The sequence below is a fragment of the Leptonotus elevatus genome, chromosome 1 (assembly GCF_054856555.1).
Source record: "Leptonotus elevatus isolate MCC_2025b chromosome 1, RoL_Lele_1.0, whole genome shotgun sequence".
Taxonomy (NCBI): Eukaryota; Metazoa; Chordata; class Actinopteri; order Syngnathiformes; family Syngnathidae; genus Leptonotus; species Leptonotus elevatus.
This window is the reverse complement of record NC_141239.1, coordinates 48,909,412-48,924,984: the sequence shown is the minus strand read 5'-3', so window position 1 is coordinate 48,924,984 and position 15,573 is coordinate 48,909,412. Positions and strand designations below refer to the sequence as shown.

Sequence of the window (15,573 nt, the reverse complement as noted above, 5' to 3'; positions counted from 1 at the left end):
CTCCGTCGCAAAAGTAAACTTTCACAAAATAATTCCAGTTTGCTAGCTACTTGCTAGCAGACAGCCACACGCTAAACTGACAGGATGAGAGCTGAAAATTCTGTCAAAATGCTTTCTCCACCCCAATCTGGGACGAGTGTAATCTTTAAAAGAGTCAACTGTGGGCTTTTTCTCGGTTTACGGCCATACTACCCTGAGAACGCCCGATCTCGTCCGATCTCGGAAGCTAAGCAGGGTCGGGCCTGGTTAGTACTTGGATGGGAGACCGCCTGGGAATACCAGGTGCTGTAAGCTTTTTTTTTTTTTTTTTTGCACCTCCGTCGCAAAAGTAAACTTTCACAAAATAATTCCAGTTTGCTAGCTACTTGCTAGCAGACAGCCACACGCTAAACTGACAGGATGAGAGCTGAAAATGCTGTCAAAATGCTTTTTCCACCCCAAGTTGGGACGAGTGTAATCTTTAAAAGAGTCAACTGTGGGCTTTTTCTCGGCTTACGGCCATACTACCCTGAGAACGCCCGATCTCGTCCGATCTCGGAAGCTAAGCAGGGTCGGGCCTGGTTAGTACTTGGATGGGAGACCGCCTGGGAATACCAGGTGCTGTAAGCTTTTTTTTTCTTTTTTTTTGCACCTCCGTCGCAAAAGTAAACTTTCACAAAATAATTCCAGTTTGCTAGCTACTTGCTAGCAGACAGCCACACGCTAAACTGACAGGATGAGAGCTGAAAATGCTGTCAAAATGCTTTTTCCACCCCAAGTTGGGACGAGTGTAATCTTTAAAAGAGTCAACTGTGGGCTTTTTCTCGGCTTACGGCCATACTACCCTGAGAACGCCCGATCTCGTCCGATCTCGGAAGCTAAGCAGGGTCGGGCCTGGTTAGTACTTGGATGGGAGACCGCCTGGGAATACCAGGTGCTGTAAGCTTTTTTTGTTTTTTTTTTGCACCTCCGTCGCAAAAGTAAACTTTCACAAAATAATTCCAGTTTGCTAGCTACTTGCTAGCAGACAGCAACACGCTAAACTGACAGGATGAGAGCTGAAAATGCTGTCAAAATGCTTTTTCCACCCCAATCTGGGACGAGTGTAATCTTTAAAAGAGTCAACTGTGGGCTTTTTCTCGGCTTACGGCCAAACTACCCTGAGAATGCCCGATCTCGTCCGATCTCGGAAGCTAAGCAGGGTCGGGCCTGGTTAGTACTTGGATGGGAGACCGCCTGGGAATACCAGGTGCTGTAAGCTTTTTTTTTTTTTTTTTTGCACCTCCGTCGCAAAAGTAAACTTTCACAAAATAATTCCAGTTTGCTAGCTACTTGCTAGCAGACAGCCACACGCTAAACTGACAGGATGAAAGCTGAAAATGCTGTCAAAATGCTTTTTCCACCCCAAGTTGGGACGAGTGTAATCTTTAAAAGAGTCAACTGTGGGCTTTTTCTCGGCTTACGGCCATACTACCCTGAGAACGCCCGATCTCGTCCGATCTCGGAAGCTAAGCAGGGTCGGGCCTGGTTAGTACTTGGATGGGAGACCGCCTGGGAATACCAGGTGCTGTAAGCTTTTTTTTTTTTTTTTTTGCACCTCCGTCGCAAAAGTAAACTTTCACAAAATAATTCCAGTTTGCTAGCTACTTGCTAGCAGACAGCCACACGCTAAACTGACAGGATGAGAGCTGAAAATGCTGTCAAAATGCTTTTTCCACCCCAATCTGGGACGAGTGTAATCTTTAAAAGAGTCAACTGTGGGCTTTTTCTCGGCTTACGGCCATACTACCCTGAGAACGCCCGATCTCGTCTGATCTCGGAAGCTAAGCAGGGTCGGGCCTGGTTAGTACTTGGATGGGAGACCGCCTGGGAATACCAGGTGCTGTAAGCTTTTTTTGTTTTTTTTTTGCACCTCCGTCGCAAAAGTAAACTTTCACAAAATAATTCCAGTTTGCTAGCTACTTGCTAGCAGACAGCAACACGCTAAACTGACAGGATGAGAGCTGAAAATGCTGTCAAAATGCTTTTTCCACCCCAATCTGGGACGAGTGTAATCTTTAAAAGAGTCAACTGTGGGCTTTTTCTCGGCTTACGGCCAAACTACCCTGAGAATGCCCGATCTCGTCCGATCTCGGAAGCTAAGCAGGGTCGGGCCTGGTTAGTACTTGGATGGGAGACCGCCTGGGAATACCAGGTGCTGTAAGCTTTTTTTTTTTTTTTTTTGCACCTCCGTCGCAAAAGTAAACTTTCACAAAATAATTCCAGTTTGCTAGCTACTTGCTAGCAGACAGCCACACGCTAAACTGACAGGATGAAAGCTGAAAATGCTGTCAAAATGCTTTTTCCACCCCAAGTTGGGACGAGTGTAATCTTTAAAAGAGTCAACTGTGGGCTTTTTCTCGGCTTATGGCCATACTACCCTCAGAACGCCCGATCTCGTCCGATCTCGGAAGCTAAGCAGGGTCGGTCCTGGTTAGTACTTGGATGGGAGACCGCCTGGGAATACAGGGTGCTGTAAGCTTTTTTTTTTTTTTTTTGCACCTCCGTCGCAAAAGTAAACTTTCACAAAATAATTCCAGTTTGCTAGCTACTTGCTAGCAGACAGCCACACGCTAAACTGACAGGATGAGAGCTGAAAATGCTGTCAAAATGCTTTTTCCACCCCAAGTTGGGACGAGTGTAATCTTTAAAAGAGTCAACTGTGGGCTTTTTCTCGGCTTACGGCCATACTACCCTGAGAACGCCCGATCTCGTCCGATCTCGGAAGCTAAGCAGGGTCGGGCCTGGTTAGTACTTGGATGGGAGACCGCCTGGGAATACCAGGTGCTGTAAGCTTTTTTTTTTTTTTTTTTGCACCTCCGTCGCAAAAGTAAACTTTCACAAAATAATTCCAGTTTGCTAGCTACTTGCTAGCAGACAGCCACACGCTAAACTGACAGGATGAGAGCTGAAAATGCTGTCAAAATGCTTTTTCCACCCCAATCTGGGACGAGTGTAATCTTTAAAAGAGTCAACTGTGGGCTTTTTCTCGGCTTACGGCCATACTACCCTGAGAACGCCCGATCTCGTCCGATCTCGGAAGCTAAGCAGGGTCGGGCCTGGTTAGTACTTGGATGGGAGACCGCCTGGGAATACCAGGTGCTGTAAGCTTTTTTTGTTTTTTTTTTGCACCTCCGTCGCAAAAGTAAACTTTCACAAAATAATTCCAGTTTGCTAGCTACTTGCTAGCAGACAGCCACACGCTAAACTGACAGGATGAGAGCTGAAAATGCTGTCAAAATGCTTTTTCCACCTAAAGTTGGGACGAGTGTAATCTTTAAAAGAGTCAACTGTGGGCTTTTTCTCGGCTTACGGCCATACTACCCTGAGAACGCCCGATCTCGTCCGATCTCGGAAGCTAAGCAGGGTCGGGCCTGGTTAGTACTTGGATGGGAGACCGCCTGGGAATACCAGGTGCTGTAAGCTTTTTTTTTTTTTTTTTTGCACCTCCGTCGCAAAAGTAAACTTTCACAAAATAATTCCAGTTTGCTAGCTACTTGCTAGCAGACAGCCACACGCTAAACTGACAGGATGAGAGCTGAAAATGCTGTCAAAATGCTTTTTCCACCCCAAGTTGGGACGAGTGTAATCTTTAAAAGAGTCAACTGTGGGCTTTTTCTCGGCTTACGGCCATACTACCCTGAGAACGCCCGATCTCGTCCGATCTCGGAAGCTAAGCAGGGTCGGGCCTGGTTAGTACTTGGATGGGAGACCGCCTGGGAATACCAGGTGCTGTAAGCTTTTTTTTTTTTTTTTTGCACCTCCGTCGCAAAAGTAAACTTTCACAAAATAATTCCAGTTTGCTAGCTACTTGCTAGCAGACAGCCACACGCTAAACTGACAGGATGAGAGCTGAAAATGCTGTCAAAATGCTTTTTCCACCCCAAGTTGGGACGAGTGTAATCTTTAAAAGAGTCAACTGTGGGCTTTTTCTCGGCTTACGGCCATACTACCCTGAGAACGCCCGATCTCGTCCGATCTCGGAAGCTAAGCAGGGTCGGGCCTGGTTAGTACTTGGATGGGAGACCGCCTGGGAATACCAGGTGCTGTAAGCTTTTTTTTTTTGCACCTCCGTCGCAAAAGTAAACTTTCACAAAATAATTCCAGTTTGCTAGCTACTTGCTAGCAGACAGCCACACGCTAAACTGACAGGATGAGAGCTGAAAATGCTGTCAAAATGCTTTTTCTACCCCAAGTTGGGACGAGTGTAATCTTTAAAAGAGTCAACTGTGGGCTTTTTCTCGGCTTACGGCCATACTACCCTGAGAACGCCCGATCTCGCCCGATCTCGTCCGATCTCGGAAGCTAAGCAGGGTCGGGCCTGGTTAGTACTTGGATGGGAGACCGCCTGGGAATACCAGGTGCTGTAAGCTTTTTTTTTTTTTTTTTTGCACCTCCGTCGCAAAAGTAAACTTTCACAAAATAATTCCAGTTTGCTAGCTACTTGCTAGCAGACAGCCACACGCTAAACTGACAGGATGAGAGCTGAAAATGCTGTCAAAATGCTTTTTCCACCCCAAGTTGGGACGAGTGTAATCTTTAAAAGAGTCAACTGTGGGCTTTTTCTCGGCTTACGGCCATACTACCCTGAGAACGCCCGATCTCGTCCGATCTCGGAAGCTAAGCAGGGTCGGGCCTGGTTAGTACTTGGATGGGAGACCGCCTGGGAATACCAGGTGCTGTAAGCTATTTTTTTGTTTTTTTTTTGCACCTCCGTCGCAAAAGTAAACTTTCACAAAATAATTCCAGTTTGCTAGCTACTTGCTAGCAGACAGCCACACGCTAAACTGACAGGATGAGAGCTGAAAATGCTGTCAAAATGCTTTTTCCACCCCAAGTTGGGACGAGTGTAATCTTTAAAAGAGTCAACTGTGGGCTTTTTCTCGGCTTACGGCCATACTACCCTGAGAACGCCCGATCTCGTCCGATCTCGGAAGCTAAGCAGGGTCGGGCCTGGTTAGTACTTGGATGGGAGACCGCCTGGGAATACCAGGTGCTGTAAGCTTTTTTTTTTTTTTTTTGCACCTCCGTCGCAAAAGTAAACTTTCACAAAATAATTCCAGTTTGCTAGCTACTTGCTAGCAGACAGCCACACGCTAAACTGACAGGATGAGAGCTGAAAATTCTGTCAAAATGCTTTCTCCACCCCAATCTGGGACGAGTGTAATCTTTAAAAGAGTCAACTGTGGGCTTTTTCTAGGTTTACGGCCATACTACCCTGAGAACGCCCGATCTCGTCCGATCTCGGAAGCTAAGCAGGGTCGGGCCTGGTTAGTACTTGGATGGGAGACCGCCTGGGAATACCAGGTGCTGTAAGCTTTTTTTTTTTTTTTTTTTGCACCTCCGTCGCAAAAGTAAACTTTCACAAAATAATTCCAGTTTGCTAGCTACTTGCTAGCAGACAGCCACACGCTAAACTGACAGGATGAGAGCTGAAAATGCTGTCAAAATGCTTTTTCCACCCCAATCTGGGACGAGTGTAATCTTTAAAAGAGTCAACTGTGGGCTTTTTCTCGGCTTACGGCCATACTACCCTGAGAACGCCCGATCTCGTCCGATCTCGGAAGCTAAGCAGGGTCGGGCCTGGTTAGTACTTGGATGGGAGACCGCCTGGGAATACCAGGTGCTGTAAGCTTTTTTTTTTTTTTTTTGCACCTCCGTCGCAAAAGTAAACTTTCACAAAATAATTCCAGTTTGCTAGCTACTTGCTATTAGACAGCCACACGCTAAACTGACAGGATGAGAGCTGAAAATGCTGTCAAAATGCTTTTTCCACCCCAAGTTGGGACGAGTGTAATCTTTAAAAGAGTCAACTGTGGGCTTTTTCTCGGCTTACGGCCATACTACCCTGAGAACGCCCGATCTCGTCCGATCTCGGAAGCTAAGCAGGGTCGGGCCTGGTTAGTACTTGGATGGGAGACCGCCTGGGAATACCAGGTGCTGTAAGCTTTTTTTTTTTTTTTTTTGCACCTCCGTCGCAAAAGTAAACTTTCACAAAATAATTCCAGTTTGCTAGCTACTTGCTAGCAGACAGCCACACGCTAAACTGACAGGATGAGAGCTGAAAATGCTGTCAAAATGCTTTTTCCACCCCAAGTTGGGACGAGTGTAATCTTTAAAAGAGTCAACTGTGGGCTTTTTCTCGGCTTACGGCCATACTACCCTGAGAACGCCCGATCTCGTCCGATCTCGGAAGCTAAGCAGGGTCGGGCCTGGTTAGTACTTGGATGGGAGACCGCCTGGGAATACCAGGTGCTGTAAGCTTTTTTTTTTTTTTTTTTGCACCTCCGTCGCAAAAGTAAACTTTCACAAAATAATTCCAGTTTGCTAGCTACTTGCTAGCAGACAGCCACACGCTAAACTGACAGGATGAAAGCTGAAAATGCTGTCAAAATGCTTTTTCCACCCCAAGTTGGGACGAGTGTAATCTTTAAAAGAGTCAACTGTGGGCTTTTTCTCGGCTTACGGCCATACTACCCTGAGAACGTCCGATCTCGTCCGATCTCGGAAGCTAAGCAGGGTCGGGCCTGGTTAGTACTTGGATGGGAGACCGCCTGGGAATACCAGGTGCTGTAAGCTTTTTTTTTTTTTTTTTTGCACCTCCGTCGCAAAAGTAAACTTTCACAAAATAATTCCAGTTTGCTAGCTACTTGCTAGCAGACAGCCACACGCTAAACTGACAGGATGAGAGCTGAAAATGCTGTCAAAATGCTTTTTCCACCCCAAGTTGGGACGAGTGTAATCTTTAAAAGAGTCAACTGTGGGCTTTTTCTCGGCTTACGGCCATACTACCCTGAGAACGCCCGATCTCGTCCGATCTCGGAAGCTAAGCAGGGTCGGGCCTGGTTAGTACTTGGATGGGAGACCGCCTGGGAATACCAGGTGCTGTAAGCTTTTTTTTTTTTTTTTTTGCACCTCCGTCGCAAAAGTAAACTTTCACAAAATAATTCCAGTTTGCTAGCTACTTGCTAGCAGACAGCCACACGCTAAACTGACAGGATGAGAGCTGAAAATGCTGTCAAAATGCTTTTTCCACCCCAAGTTGGGACGAGTGTAATCTTTAAAAGAGTCAACTGTGGGCTTTTTCTCGGCTTACGGCCATACTACCCTGAGAACGCCCGATCTCGTCCGATCTCGGAAGCTAAGCAGGGTCGGGCCTGGTTAGTACTTGGATGGGAGACCGCCTGGGAATACCAGGTGCTGTAAGCTTTTTTTTTTTGCACCTCCGTCGCAAAAGTAAACTTTCACAAAATAATTCCAGTTTGCTAGCTACTTGCTAGCAGACAGCCACACGCTAAACTGACAGGATGAGAGCTGAAAATGCTGTCAAAATGCTTTTTCTACCCCAAGTTGGGACGAGTGTAATCTTTAAAAGAGTCAACTGTGGGCTTTTTCTCGGCTTACGGCCATACTACCCTGAGAACGCCCGATCTCGCCCGATCTCGTCCGATCTCGGAAGCTAAGCAGGGTCGGGCCTGGTTAGTACTTGGATGGGAGACCGCCTGGGAATACCAGGTGCTGTAAGCTTTTTTTTTTTTTTTTTTGCACCTCCGTCGCAAAAGTAAACTTTCACAAAATAATTCCAGTTTGCTAGCTACTTGCTAGCAGACAGCCACACGCTAAACTGACAGGATGAGAGCTGAAAATGCTGTCAAAATGCTTTTTCCACCCCAAGTTGGGACGAGTGTAATCTTTAAAAGAGTCAACTGTGGGCTTTTTCTCGGCTTACGGCCATACTACCCTGAGAACGCCCGATCTCGTCCGATCTCGGAAGCTAAGCAGGGTCGGGCCTGGTTAGTACTTGGATGGGAGACCGCCTGGGAATACCAGGTGCTGTAAGCTATTTTTTTGTTTTTTTTTTGCACCTCCGTCGCAAAAGTAAACTTTCACAAAATAATTCCAGTTTGCTAGCTACTTGCTAGCAGACAGCCACACGCTAAACTGACAGGATGAGAGCTGAAAATGCTGTCAAAATGCTTTTTCCACCCCAAGTTGGGACGAGTGTAATCTTTAAAAGAGTCAACTGTGGGCTTTTTCTCGGCTTACGGCCATACTACCCTGAGAACGCCCGATCTCGTCCGATCTCGGAAGCTAAGCAGGGTCGGGCCTGGTTAGTACTTGGATGGGAGACCGCCTGGGAATACCAGGTGCTGTAAGCTTTTTTTTTTTTTTTTTGCACCTCCGTCGCAAAAGTAAACTTTCACAAAATAATTCCAGTTTGCTAGCTACTTGCTAGCAGACAGCCACACGCTAAACTGACAGGATGAGAGCTGAAAATTCTGTCAAAATGCTTTCTCCACCCCAATCTGGGACGAGTGTAATCTTTAAAAGAGTCAACTGTGGGCTTTTTCTAGGTTTACGGCCATACTACCCTGAGAACGCCCGATCTCGTCCGATCTCGGAAGCTAAGCAGGGTCGGGCCTGGTTAGTACTTGGATGGGAGACCGCCTGGGAATACCAGGTGCTGTAAGCTTTTTTTTTTTTTTTTTTTGCACCTCCGTCGCAAAAGTAAACTTTCACAAAATAATTCCAGTTTGCTAGCTACTTGCTAGCAGACAGCCACACGCTAAACTGACAGGATGAGAGCTGAAAATGCTGTCAAAATGCTTTTTCCACCCCAATCTGGGACGAGTGTAATCTTTAAAAGAGTCAACTGTGGGCTTTTTCTCGGCTTACGGCCATACTACCCTGAGAACGCCCGATCTCGTCCGATCTCGGAAGCTAAGCAGGGTCGGGCCTGGTTAGTACTTGGATGGGAGACCGCCTGGGAATACCAGGTGCTGTAAGCTTTTTTTTTTTTTTTTTGCACCTCCGTCGCAAAAGTAAACTTTCACAAAATAATTCCAGTTTGCTAGCTACTTGCTATTAGACAGCCACACGCTAAACTGACAGGATGAGAGCTGAAAATGCTGTCAAAATGCTTTTTCCACCCCAAGTTGGGACGAGTGTAATCTTTAAAAGAGTCAACTGTGGGCTTTTTCTCGGCTTACGGCCATACTACCCTGAGAACGCCCGATCTCGTCCGATCTCGGAAGCTAAGCAGGGTCGGGCCTGGTTAGTACTTGGATGGGAGACCGCCTGGGAATACCAGGTGCTGTAAGCTTTTTTTTTTTTTTTTTTGCACCTCCGTCGCAAAAGTAAACTTTCACAAAATAATTCCAGTTTGCTAGCTACTTGCTAGCAGACAGCCACACGCTAAACTGACAGGATGAGAGCTGAAAATGCTGTCAAAATGCTTTTTCCACCCCAAGTTGGGACGAGTGTAATCTTTAAAAGAGTCAACTGTGGGCTTTTTCTCGGCTTACGGCCATACTACCCTGAGAACGCCCGATCTCGTCCGATCTCGGAAGCTAAGCAGGGTCGGGCCTGGTTAGTACTTGGATGGGAGACCGCCTGGGAATACCAGGTGCTGTAAGCTTTTTTTTTTTTTTTTTTGCACCTCCGTCGCAAAAGTAAACTTTCACAAAATAATTCCAGTTTGCTAGCTACTTGCTAGCAGACAGCCACACGCTAAACTGACAGGATGAAAGCTGAAAATGCTGTCAAAATGCTTTTTCCACCCCAAGTTGGGACGAGTGTAATCTTTAAAAGAGTCAACTGTGGGCTTTTTCTCGGCTTACGGCCATACTACCCTGAGAACGTCCGATCTCGTCCGATCTCGGAAGCTAAGCAGGGTCGGGCCTGGTTAGTACTTGGATGGGAGACCGCCTGGGAATACCAGGTGCTGTAAGCTATTTTTTTTTTTTTTTTTGCACCTCCGTCGCAAAAGTAAACTTTCACAAAATAATTCCAGTTTGCTAGCTACTTGCTAGCAGACAGCCACACGCTAAACTGACAGGATGAGAGCTGAAAATGCTGTCAAAATGCTTTTTCCACCCCAAGTTGGGACGAGTGTAATCTTTAAAAGAGTCAACTGTGGGCTTTTTCTCGGCTTACGGCCATACTACCCTGAGAACGCCAGATCTCGTCCGATCTCGGAAGCTAAGCAGGGTCGGGCCTGGTTAGTACTTGGATGGGAGACCGCCTGGAAATACCAGGTGCTGTAAGCTTTTTTTTTTTTTTTTTTGCACCTCCGTCGCAAAAGTAAACTTTCACAAAATAATTCCAGTTTGCTAGCTACTTGCTAGCAGACAGCAACACGCTAAACTGACAGGATGAGAGCTGAAAATGCTGTCAAAATGCTTTTTCCACCCCAATCTGGGACGAGTGTAATCTTTAAAAGAGTCAACTGTGGGCTTTTTCTCGGCTTACGGCCATACTACCCTGAGAACGCCCGATCTCGTCCGATCTCGGAAGCTAAGCAGGGTCGGGCCTGGTTAGTACTTGGATGGGAGACCGCCTGGGAATACCAGGTGCTGTAAGCTTTTTTTTTTTTTTTTTTTGCACCTCCGTCGCAAAAGTAAACTTTCACAAAATAATTCCAGTTTGCTAGCTACTTGCTAGCAGACAGCCACACGCTAAACTGACAGGATGAGAGCTGAAAATACTGTCAAAATGCTTTTTCCACCCCAAGTTGGGACGAGTGTAATCTTTAAAAGAGTCAACTGTGGGCTTTTTCTCGGCTTACGGCCATACTACCCTGAGAACGCCCGATCTCGTCCGATCTCGGAAGCTAAGCAGGGTCGGGCCTGGTTAGTACTTGGATGGGAGACCGCCTGGGAATACCAGGTGCTGTAAGCTTTTTTTTTTTTTTTTTGCACCTCCGTCGCAAAAGTAAACTTTCACAAAATAATTCCAGTTTGCTAGCTACTTGCTAGCAGACAGCCACACGCTAAACTGACAGGATGAGAGCTGAAAATTCTGTCAAAATGCTTTCTCCACCCCAATCTGGGACGAGTGTAATCTTTAAAAGAGTCAACTGTGGGCTTTTTCTAGGTTTACGGCCATACTACCCTGAGAACGCCCGATCTCGTCCGATCTCGGAAGCTAAGCAGGGTCGGGCCTGGTTAGTACTTGGATGGGAGACCGCCTGGGAATACCAGGTGCTGTAAGCTTTTTTTTTGTTTGTTTTTTGCACCTCCGTCGCAAAAGTAAACTTTCACAAAATAATTCCAGTTTGCTAGCTACTTGCTAGCAGACAGCCACACGCTAAACTGACAGGATGAGAGCTGAAAATGCTGTCAAAATGCTTTTTCCACCCCAAGTTGGGACGAGTGTAATCTTTAAAAGAGTCAAGTGTGGGCTTTTTCTCGGCTTACGGCCATACTACCCTGAGCACGCCCGATCTCGTCCGATCTCGGAAGCTAAGCAGGGTCGGGCCTGGTTAGTACTTGGATGGGAGACCGCCTGGGAATACCAGGTGCTGTAAGCTTTTTTTTTTTTTTTTGCACCTCCGTCGCAAAAGTAAACTTTCACAAAATAATTCCAGTTTGCTAGCTACTTGCTAGCAGACAGGCACACGCTAAACTGACAGGATGAGAGCTGAAAATGCTGTCAAAATGCTTTTTCCACCCCAATCTGGGACGAGTGTAATCTTTAAAAGAGTCAACTGTGGGCTTTTTCTCGGTTTACGGCCATACTACCCTGAGAACGCCCGATCTCGTCCGATCTCGGAAGCTAAGCAGGGTCGGGCCTGGTTAGTACTTGGATGGGAGACCGCCTGGGAATACCAGGTGCTGTAAGCTTTTTTTTTTTTTTTTTTTGCACCTCCGTCGCAAAAGTAAACTTTCACAAAATAATTCCAGTTTGCTAGCTACTTGCTAGCAGACAGCCACACGCTAAACTGACAGGATGAGAGCTGAAAATGCTGTCAAAATGCTTTTTCCACCCCAAGTTGGGACGAGTGTAATCTTTAAAAGAGTCAACTGTGGGCTTTTTCTCGGCTTACGGCCATACTACCCTCAGAACGCCCGATCTCGTCCGATCTCGGAAGCTAAGCAGGGTCGGGCCTGGTTAGTACTTGGATGGGAGACCGCCTGGGAATACAGGGTGCTGTAAGCTTTTTTTTTTTTTTTTTGCACCTCCGTCGCAAAAGTAAACTTTCACAAAATAATTCCAGTTTGCTAGCTACTTGCTAGCAGACAGCCACACGCTAAACTGACAGGATGAGAGCTGAAAATGCTGTCAAAATGCTTTTTCCACCCCAATCTGGGACGAGTGTAATCTTTAAAAGAGTCAACTGTGGGCTTTTTCTCGGCTTACGGCCATACTACCCTGAGAACGCCCGATCTCGTCCGATCTCGGAAGCTAAGCAGGGTCGGGCCTGGTTAGTACTTGGATGGGAGACCGCCTGGGAATACCAGGTGCTGTAAGCTTTTTTTTTTTTTTTTTTTGCACCTCCGTCGCAAAAGTAAACTTTCACAAAATAATTCCAGTTTGCTAGCTACTTGCTAGCAGACAGCCACACGCTAAACTGACAGGATGAGAGCTGAAAATGCTGTCAAAATGCTTTTTCCACCCCAAGTTGGGACGAGTGTAATCTTTAAAAGAGTCAACTGTGGGCTTTTTCTCGGCTTACGGCCATACTACCCTGAGAACGCCCGATCTCGTCCGATCTCGGAAGCTAAGCAGGGTCGGGCCTGGTTAGTACTTGGATGGGAGACCGCCTGGGAATACCAGGTGCTGTAAGCTTTTTTTTTTTTTTTTTGCACCTCCGTCGCAAAAGTAAACTTTCACAAAATAATTCCAGTTTGCTAGCTACTTGCTAGCAGACAGCCACACGCTAAACTGACAGGATGAGAGCTGAAAATTCTGTCAAAATGCTTTCTCCACCCCAATCTGGGACGAGTGTAATCTTTAAAAGAGTCAACTGTGGGCTTTTTCTAGGTTTACGGCCATACTACCCTGAGAACGCCCGATCTCGTCCGATCTCGGAAGCTAAGCAGGGTCGGGCCTGGTTAGTACTTGGATGGGAGACCGCCTGGGAATACCAGGTGCTGTAAGCTTTTTTTTTTTTTTTTTTGCACCTCCGTCGCAAAAGTAAACTTTCACAAAATAATTCCAGTTTGCTAGCTACTTGCTAGCAGACAGCCACACGCTAAACTGACAGGATGAGAGCTGAAAATGCTGTCAAAATGCTTTTTCCACCCCAAGTTGGGACGAGTGTAATCTTTAAAAGAGTCAACTGTGGGCTTTTTCTCGGCTTACGGCCATACTACCCTGAGAACGCCCGATCTCGTCCGATCTCGGAAGCTAAGCAGGGTCGGGCCTGGTTAGTACTTGGATGGGAGACCGCCTGGGAATACCAGGTGCTGTAAGCTTTTTTTTTTTTTTTTTTTGCACCTCCGTCGCAAAAGTAAACTTTCACAAAATAATTCCAGTTTGCTAGCTACTTGCTATTAGACAGCCACACGCTAAGCTGACAGGATGAGAGCTGAAAATGCATTCAAAATGCTTTTTCCACCCCAAGTTGGGACGAGTGTAATCTTTAAAAGAGTCAACTGTGGGCTTTTTCTCGGCTTACGGCCATACTACCCTGAGAACGCCCGATCTCGTCCGATCTCGGAAGCTAAGCAGGGTCGGGCCTGGTTAGTACTTGGATGGGAGACCGCCTGGGAATACCAGGTGCTGTAAGCTTTTTTTTTTTTTTTTTTTGCACCTCCGTCGCAAAAGTAAACTTTCACAAAATAATTCCAGTTTGCTAGCTACTTGCTAGCAGACAGCCACACGCTAAACTGACAGGATGAGAGCTGAAAATGCTGTCAAAATGCTTTTTCCACCCCAAGTTGGGACGAGTGTAATCTTTAAAAGAGTCAACTGTGGGCTTTTTCTCGGCTTACGGCCATACTACCCTCAGAACGCCCGATCTCGTCCGATCTCGGAAGCTAAGCAGGGTCGGGCCTGGTTAGTACTTGGATGGGAGACCGCCTGGGAATACAGGGTGCTGTAAGCTTTTTTTTTTTTTTTTTGCACCTCCGTCGCAAAAGTAAACTTTCACAAAATAATTCCAGTTTGCTAGCTACTTGCTAGCAGACAGCCACACGCTAAACTGACAGGATGAGAGCTGAAAATGCTGTCAAAATGCTTTTTCCACCCCAATCTGGGACGAGTGTAATCTTTAAAAGAGTCAACTGTGGGCTTTTTCTCGGCTTACGGCCATACTACCCTGAGAACGCCCGATCTCGTCCGATCTCGGAAGCTAAGCAGGGTCGGGCCTGGTTAGTACTTGGATGGGAGACCGCCTGGGAATACCAGGTGCTGTAAGCTTTTTTTTTTTTTTTTTTTGCACCTCCGTCGCAAAAGTAAACTTTCACAAAATAATTCCAGTTTGCTAGCTACTTGCTAGCAGACAGCCACACGCTAAACTGACAGGATGAGAGCTGAAAATGCTGTCAAAATGCTTTTTCCACCCCAAGTTGGGACGAGTGTAATCTTTAAAAGAGTCAACTGTGGGCTTTTTCTCGGCTTACGGCCATACTACCCTGAGAACGCCCGATCTCGTCCGATCTCGGAAGCTAAGCAGGGTCGGGCCTGGTTAGTACTTGGATGGGAGACCGCCTGGGAATACCAGGTGCTGTAAGCTTTTTTTTTTTTTTTTTGCACCTCCGTCGCAAAAGTAAACTTTCACAAAATAATTCCAGTTTGCTAGCTACTTGCTAGCAGACAGCCACACGCTAAACTGACAGGATGAGAGCTGAAAATGCTGTCAAAATGCTTTTTCCACCCCAAGTTGGGACGAGTGTAATCTTTAAAAGAGTCAAGTGTGGGCTTTTTCTCGGCTTACGGCCATACTACCCTGAGCACGCCCGATCTCGTCCGATCTCGGAAGCTAAGCAGGGTCGGGCCTGGTTAGTACTTGGATGGGAGACCGCCTGGGAATACCAGGTGCTGTAAGCTTTTTTTTTTTTTTTTTGCACCTCCGTCGCAAAAGTAAACTTTCACAAAATAATTCCAGTTTGCTAGCTACTTGCTAGCAGACAGCCACACGCTAAACTGACAGGATGAGAGCTGAAAATTCTGTCAAAATGCTTTCTCCACCCCAATCTGGGACGAGTGTAATCTTTAAAAGAGTCAACTGTGGGCTTTTTCTAGGTTTACGGCCATACTACCCTGAGAACGCCCGATCTCGTCCGATCTCGGAAGCTAAGCAGGGTCGGGCCTGGTTAGTACTTGGATGGGAGACCGCCTGGGAATACCAGGTGCTGTAAGCTTTTTTTTTTTTTTTTTTGCACCTCCGTCGCAAAAGTAAACTTTCACAAAATAATCCCAGTTTGCTAGCTACTTGCTAGCAGACAGCCACACGCTAAACTGACAGGATGAGAGCTGAAAAGGCTGTCAAAATGCTTTTTCCACCCCAAGTTGGGACGAGTGTAATCTTTAAAAGAGTCAAGTGTGGGCTTTTTCTCGGCTTACGGCCATACTACCCTGAGCACGCCTGATCTCGTCCGATCTCGGAAGCTAAGCAGGGTCGGGCCTGGTTAGTACTTGGATGGGAGACCGCCTGGGAATACCAGGTGCTGTAAGCTTTTTTTTTTTTTTTTTGCACCTCCGTCGCAAAAGTAAACTTTCACAAAATAATTCCAGTTTGCTAGCTACTTGCTAGCAGACAGGCACACGCTAAACTGACAGGATGAGAGCTGAAAATGCTGTCAAAATGCTTTTTCCACCCCAATCTGG

The 15,573-nt window shown here is 46.5% G+C and overlaps 46 non-coding genes and 3 pseudogenes across 46 annotated transcripts; all 49 read left to right on the top strand.

Moving 5' to 3' along the window:
* Positions 1-175: 175 nt before the first annotated feature.
* Positions 176-294, top strand: LOC147184162 (5S ribosomal RNA). Its single transcript, XR_015091551.1, has one exon. It is a non-coding gene; the product is annotated as a 5S ribosomal RNA (ribosomal RNA).
* Positions 295-490: 196 nt separating this feature from the next.
* LOC147184161 (5S ribosomal RNA) lies at positions 491-609 on the top strand. The gene has a single exon (XR_015091121.1). It is a non-coding gene; the product is annotated as a 5S ribosomal RNA (ribosomal RNA).
* Positions 610-806: 197 nt separating this feature from the next.
* On the top strand, positions 807-925 carry LOC147184160 (5S ribosomal RNA). The gene has a single exon (XR_015091115.1). It is a non-coding gene; the product is annotated as a 5S ribosomal RNA (ribosomal RNA).
* Positions 926-1,121: 196 nt separating this feature from the next.
* Positions 1,122-1,240, top strand: LOC147184159 (5S ribosomal RNA). The gene has a single exon (XR_015092109.1). It is a non-coding gene; the product is annotated as a 5S ribosomal RNA (ribosomal RNA).
* Positions 1,241-1,436: 196 nt separating this feature from the next.
* Positions 1,437-1,555, top strand: LOC147184158 (5S ribosomal RNA). The gene has a single exon (XR_015091112.1). It is a non-coding gene; the product is annotated as a 5S ribosomal RNA (ribosomal RNA).
* A 196-nt stretch (positions 1,556-1,751) lies between these two features.
* On the top strand, positions 1,752-1,870 carry LOC147184157 (5S ribosomal RNA). Its single transcript, XR_015091448.1, has one exon. It is a non-coding gene; the product is annotated as a 5S ribosomal RNA (ribosomal RNA).
* Positions 1,871-2,066: 196 nt separating this feature from the next.
* LOC147184156 (5S ribosomal RNA) lies at positions 2,067-2,185 on the top strand. The gene has a single exon (XR_015092107.1). It is a non-coding gene; the product is annotated as a 5S ribosomal RNA (ribosomal RNA).
* A 196-nt stretch (positions 2,186-2,381) lies between these two features.
* On the top strand, positions 2,382-2,500 carry LOC147184155 (5S ribosomal RNA; annotated as a pseudogene).
* Positions 2,501-2,695: 195 nt separating this feature from the next.
* Positions 2,696-2,814, top strand: LOC147184154 (5S ribosomal RNA). Its single transcript, XR_015091109.1, has one exon. It is a non-coding gene; the product is annotated as a 5S ribosomal RNA (ribosomal RNA).
* A 196-nt stretch (positions 2,815-3,010) lies between these two features.
* Positions 3,011-3,129, top strand: LOC147184153 (5S ribosomal RNA). Its single transcript, XR_015091108.1, has one exon. It is a non-coding gene; the product is annotated as a 5S ribosomal RNA (ribosomal RNA).
* Positions 3,130-3,325: 196 nt separating this feature from the next.
* Positions 3,326-3,444, top strand: LOC147184152 (5S ribosomal RNA). The gene has a single exon (XR_015091107.1). It is a non-coding gene; the product is annotated as a 5S ribosomal RNA (ribosomal RNA).
* A 196-nt stretch (positions 3,445-3,640) lies between these two features.
* Positions 3,641-3,759, top strand: LOC147184151 (5S ribosomal RNA). Its single transcript, XR_015091105.1, has one exon. It is a non-coding gene; the product is annotated as a 5S ribosomal RNA (ribosomal RNA).
* A 195-nt stretch (positions 3,760-3,954) lies between these two features.
* LOC147184150 (5S ribosomal RNA) lies at positions 3,955-4,073 on the top strand. The gene has a single exon (XR_015091104.1). It is a non-coding gene; the product is annotated as a 5S ribosomal RNA (ribosomal RNA).
* A 189-nt stretch (positions 4,074-4,262) lies between these two features.
* Positions 4,263-4,391, top strand: LOC147184149 (5S ribosomal RNA; annotated as a pseudogene).
* Positions 4,392-4,587: 196 nt separating this feature from the next.
* LOC147184148 (5S ribosomal RNA) lies at positions 4,588-4,706 on the top strand. The gene has a single exon (XR_015091102.1). It is a non-coding gene; the product is annotated as a 5S ribosomal RNA (ribosomal RNA).
* Positions 4,707-4,904: 198 nt separating this feature from the next.
* Positions 4,905-5,023, top strand: LOC147184147 (5S ribosomal RNA). The gene has a single exon (XR_015091101.1). It is a non-coding gene; the product is annotated as a 5S ribosomal RNA (ribosomal RNA).
* Positions 5,024-5,218: 195 nt separating this feature from the next.
* On the top strand, positions 5,219-5,337 carry LOC147184146 (5S ribosomal RNA). The gene has a single exon (XR_015091548.1). It is a non-coding gene; the product is annotated as a 5S ribosomal RNA (ribosomal RNA).
* A 197-nt stretch (positions 5,338-5,534) lies between these two features.
* LOC147184145 (5S ribosomal RNA) lies at positions 5,535-5,653 on the top strand. Its single transcript, XR_015091099.1, has one exon. It is a non-coding gene; the product is annotated as a 5S ribosomal RNA (ribosomal RNA).
* Positions 5,654-5,848: 195 nt separating this feature from the next.
* LOC147184144 (5S ribosomal RNA) lies at positions 5,849-5,967 on the top strand. Its single transcript, XR_015091097.1, has one exon. It is a non-coding gene; the product is annotated as a 5S ribosomal RNA (ribosomal RNA).
* Positions 5,968-6,163: 196 nt separating this feature from the next.
* Positions 6,164-6,282, top strand: LOC147184143 (5S ribosomal RNA). The gene has a single exon (XR_015091086.1). It is a non-coding gene; the product is annotated as a 5S ribosomal RNA (ribosomal RNA).
* A 196-nt stretch (positions 6,283-6,478) lies between these two features.
* LOC147184142 (5S ribosomal RNA) lies at positions 6,479-6,597 on the top strand. Its single transcript, XR_015091839.1, has one exon. It is a non-coding gene; the product is annotated as a 5S ribosomal RNA (ribosomal RNA).
* A 196-nt stretch (positions 6,598-6,793) lies between these two features.
* LOC147184141 (5S ribosomal RNA) lies at positions 6,794-6,912 on the top strand. Its single transcript, XR_015091078.1, has one exon. It is a non-coding gene; the product is annotated as a 5S ribosomal RNA (ribosomal RNA).
* A 196-nt stretch (positions 6,913-7,108) lies between these two features.
* LOC147184140 (5S ribosomal RNA) lies at positions 7,109-7,227 on the top strand. The gene has a single exon (XR_015091073.1). It is a non-coding gene; the product is annotated as a 5S ribosomal RNA (ribosomal RNA).
* Positions 7,228-7,416: 189 nt separating this feature from the next.
* Positions 7,417-7,545, top strand: LOC147184139 (5S ribosomal RNA; annotated as a pseudogene).
* A 196-nt stretch (positions 7,546-7,741) lies between these two features.
* Positions 7,742-7,860, top strand: LOC147184138 (5S ribosomal RNA). Its single transcript, XR_015091069.1, has one exon. It is a non-coding gene; the product is annotated as a 5S ribosomal RNA (ribosomal RNA).
* A 198-nt stretch (positions 7,861-8,058) lies between these two features.
* Positions 8,059-8,177, top strand: LOC147184137 (5S ribosomal RNA). Its single transcript, XR_015091067.1, has one exon. It is a non-coding gene; the product is annotated as a 5S ribosomal RNA (ribosomal RNA).
* Positions 8,178-8,372: 195 nt separating this feature from the next.
* On the top strand, positions 8,373-8,491 carry LOC147184136 (5S ribosomal RNA). Its single transcript, XR_015091547.1, has one exon. It is a non-coding gene; the product is annotated as a 5S ribosomal RNA (ribosomal RNA).
* A 197-nt stretch (positions 8,492-8,688) lies between these two features.
* LOC147184135 (5S ribosomal RNA) lies at positions 8,689-8,807 on the top strand. Its single transcript, XR_015091062.1, has one exon. It is a non-coding gene; the product is annotated as a 5S ribosomal RNA (ribosomal RNA).
* A 195-nt stretch (positions 8,808-9,002) lies between these two features.
* LOC147184134 (5S ribosomal RNA) lies at positions 9,003-9,121 on the top strand. Its single transcript, XR_015091060.1, has one exon. It is a non-coding gene; the product is annotated as a 5S ribosomal RNA (ribosomal RNA).
* A 196-nt stretch (positions 9,122-9,317) lies between these two features.
* LOC147184133 (5S ribosomal RNA) lies at positions 9,318-9,436 on the top strand. Its single transcript, XR_015091059.1, has one exon. It is a non-coding gene; the product is annotated as a 5S ribosomal RNA (ribosomal RNA).
* Positions 9,437-9,632: 196 nt separating this feature from the next.
* Positions 9,633-9,751, top strand: LOC147184132 (5S ribosomal RNA). Its single transcript, XR_015091838.1, has one exon. It is a non-coding gene; the product is annotated as a 5S ribosomal RNA (ribosomal RNA).
* A 197-nt stretch (positions 9,752-9,948) lies between these two features.
* Positions 9,949-10,067, top strand: LOC147184131 (5S ribosomal RNA). The gene has a single exon (XR_015092390.1). It is a non-coding gene; the product is annotated as a 5S ribosomal RNA (ribosomal RNA).
* A 196-nt stretch (positions 10,068-10,263) lies between these two features.
* LOC147184130 (5S ribosomal RNA) lies at positions 10,264-10,382 on the top strand. The gene has a single exon (XR_015091058.1). It is a non-coding gene; the product is annotated as a 5S ribosomal RNA (ribosomal RNA).
* Positions 10,383-10,579: 197 nt separating this feature from the next.
* Positions 10,580-10,698, top strand: LOC147184129 (5S ribosomal RNA). The gene has a single exon (XR_015091057.1). It is a non-coding gene; the product is annotated as a 5S ribosomal RNA (ribosomal RNA).
* A 195-nt stretch (positions 10,699-10,893) lies between these two features.
* Positions 10,894-11,012, top strand: LOC147184128 (5S ribosomal RNA). The gene has a single exon (XR_015091546.1). It is a non-coding gene; the product is annotated as a 5S ribosomal RNA (ribosomal RNA).
* Positions 11,013-11,210: 198 nt separating this feature from the next.
* LOC147184127 (5S ribosomal RNA) lies at positions 11,211-11,329 on the top strand. The gene has a single exon (XR_015091373.1). It is a non-coding gene; the product is annotated as a 5S ribosomal RNA (ribosomal RNA).
* Positions 11,330-11,523: 194 nt separating this feature from the next.
* LOC147184126 (5S ribosomal RNA) lies at positions 11,524-11,642 on the top strand. The gene has a single exon (XR_015091545.1). It is a non-coding gene; the product is annotated as a 5S ribosomal RNA (ribosomal RNA).
* Positions 11,643-11,839: 197 nt separating this feature from the next.
* LOC147184125 (5S ribosomal RNA) lies at positions 11,840-11,958 on the top strand. The gene has a single exon (XR_015092883.1). It is a non-coding gene; the product is annotated as a 5S ribosomal RNA (ribosomal RNA).
* Positions 11,959-12,153: 195 nt separating this feature from the next.
* LOC147184124 (5S ribosomal RNA) lies at positions 12,154-12,272 on the top strand. Its single transcript, XR_015091056.1, has one exon. It is a non-coding gene; the product is annotated as a 5S ribosomal RNA (ribosomal RNA).
* A 197-nt stretch (positions 12,273-12,469) lies between these two features.
* On the top strand, positions 12,470-12,588 carry LOC147184123 (5S ribosomal RNA). The gene has a single exon (XR_015091055.1). It is a non-coding gene; the product is annotated as a 5S ribosomal RNA (ribosomal RNA).
* A 195-nt stretch (positions 12,589-12,783) lies between these two features.
* On the top strand, positions 12,784-12,902 carry LOC147184122 (5S ribosomal RNA). Its single transcript, XR_015091539.1, has one exon. It is a non-coding gene; the product is annotated as a 5S ribosomal RNA (ribosomal RNA).
* A 196-nt stretch (positions 12,903-13,098) lies between these two features.
* On the top strand, positions 13,099-13,217 carry LOC147184121 (5S ribosomal RNA). The gene has a single exon (XR_015091054.1). It is a non-coding gene; the product is annotated as a 5S ribosomal RNA (ribosomal RNA).
* A 197-nt stretch (positions 13,218-13,414) lies between these two features.
* LOC147184120 (5S ribosomal RNA) lies at positions 13,415-13,533 on the top strand. The gene has a single exon (XR_015091051.1). It is a non-coding gene; the product is annotated as a 5S ribosomal RNA (ribosomal RNA).
* Positions 13,534-13,730: 197 nt separating this feature from the next.
* On the top strand, positions 13,731-13,849 carry LOC147184119 (5S ribosomal RNA). Its single transcript, XR_015092875.1, has one exon. It is a non-coding gene; the product is annotated as a 5S ribosomal RNA (ribosomal RNA).
* A 195-nt stretch (positions 13,850-14,044) lies between these two features.
* LOC147184118 (5S ribosomal RNA) lies at positions 14,045-14,163 on the top strand. The gene has a single exon (XR_015091048.1). It is a non-coding gene; the product is annotated as a 5S ribosomal RNA (ribosomal RNA).
* Positions 14,164-14,360: 197 nt separating this feature from the next.
* On the top strand, positions 14,361-14,479 carry LOC147184117 (5S ribosomal RNA). Its single transcript, XR_015091042.1, has one exon. It is a non-coding gene; the product is annotated as a 5S ribosomal RNA (ribosomal RNA).
* A 195-nt stretch (positions 14,480-14,674) lies between these two features.
* Positions 14,675-14,793, top strand: LOC147184116 (5S ribosomal RNA). The gene has a single exon (XR_015091371.1). It is a non-coding gene; the product is annotated as a 5S ribosomal RNA (ribosomal RNA).
* Positions 14,794-14,988: 195 nt separating this feature from the next.
* LOC147184115 (5S ribosomal RNA) lies at positions 14,989-15,107 on the top strand. Its single transcript, XR_015091538.1, has one exon. It is a non-coding gene; the product is annotated as a 5S ribosomal RNA (ribosomal RNA).
* Positions 15,108-15,303: 196 nt separating this feature from the next.
* LOC147184114 (5S ribosomal RNA) lies at positions 15,304-15,422 on the top strand. Its single transcript, XR_015091880.1, has one exon. It is a non-coding gene; the product is annotated as a 5S ribosomal RNA (ribosomal RNA).
* Positions 15,423-15,573: the final 151 nt, after the last annotated feature.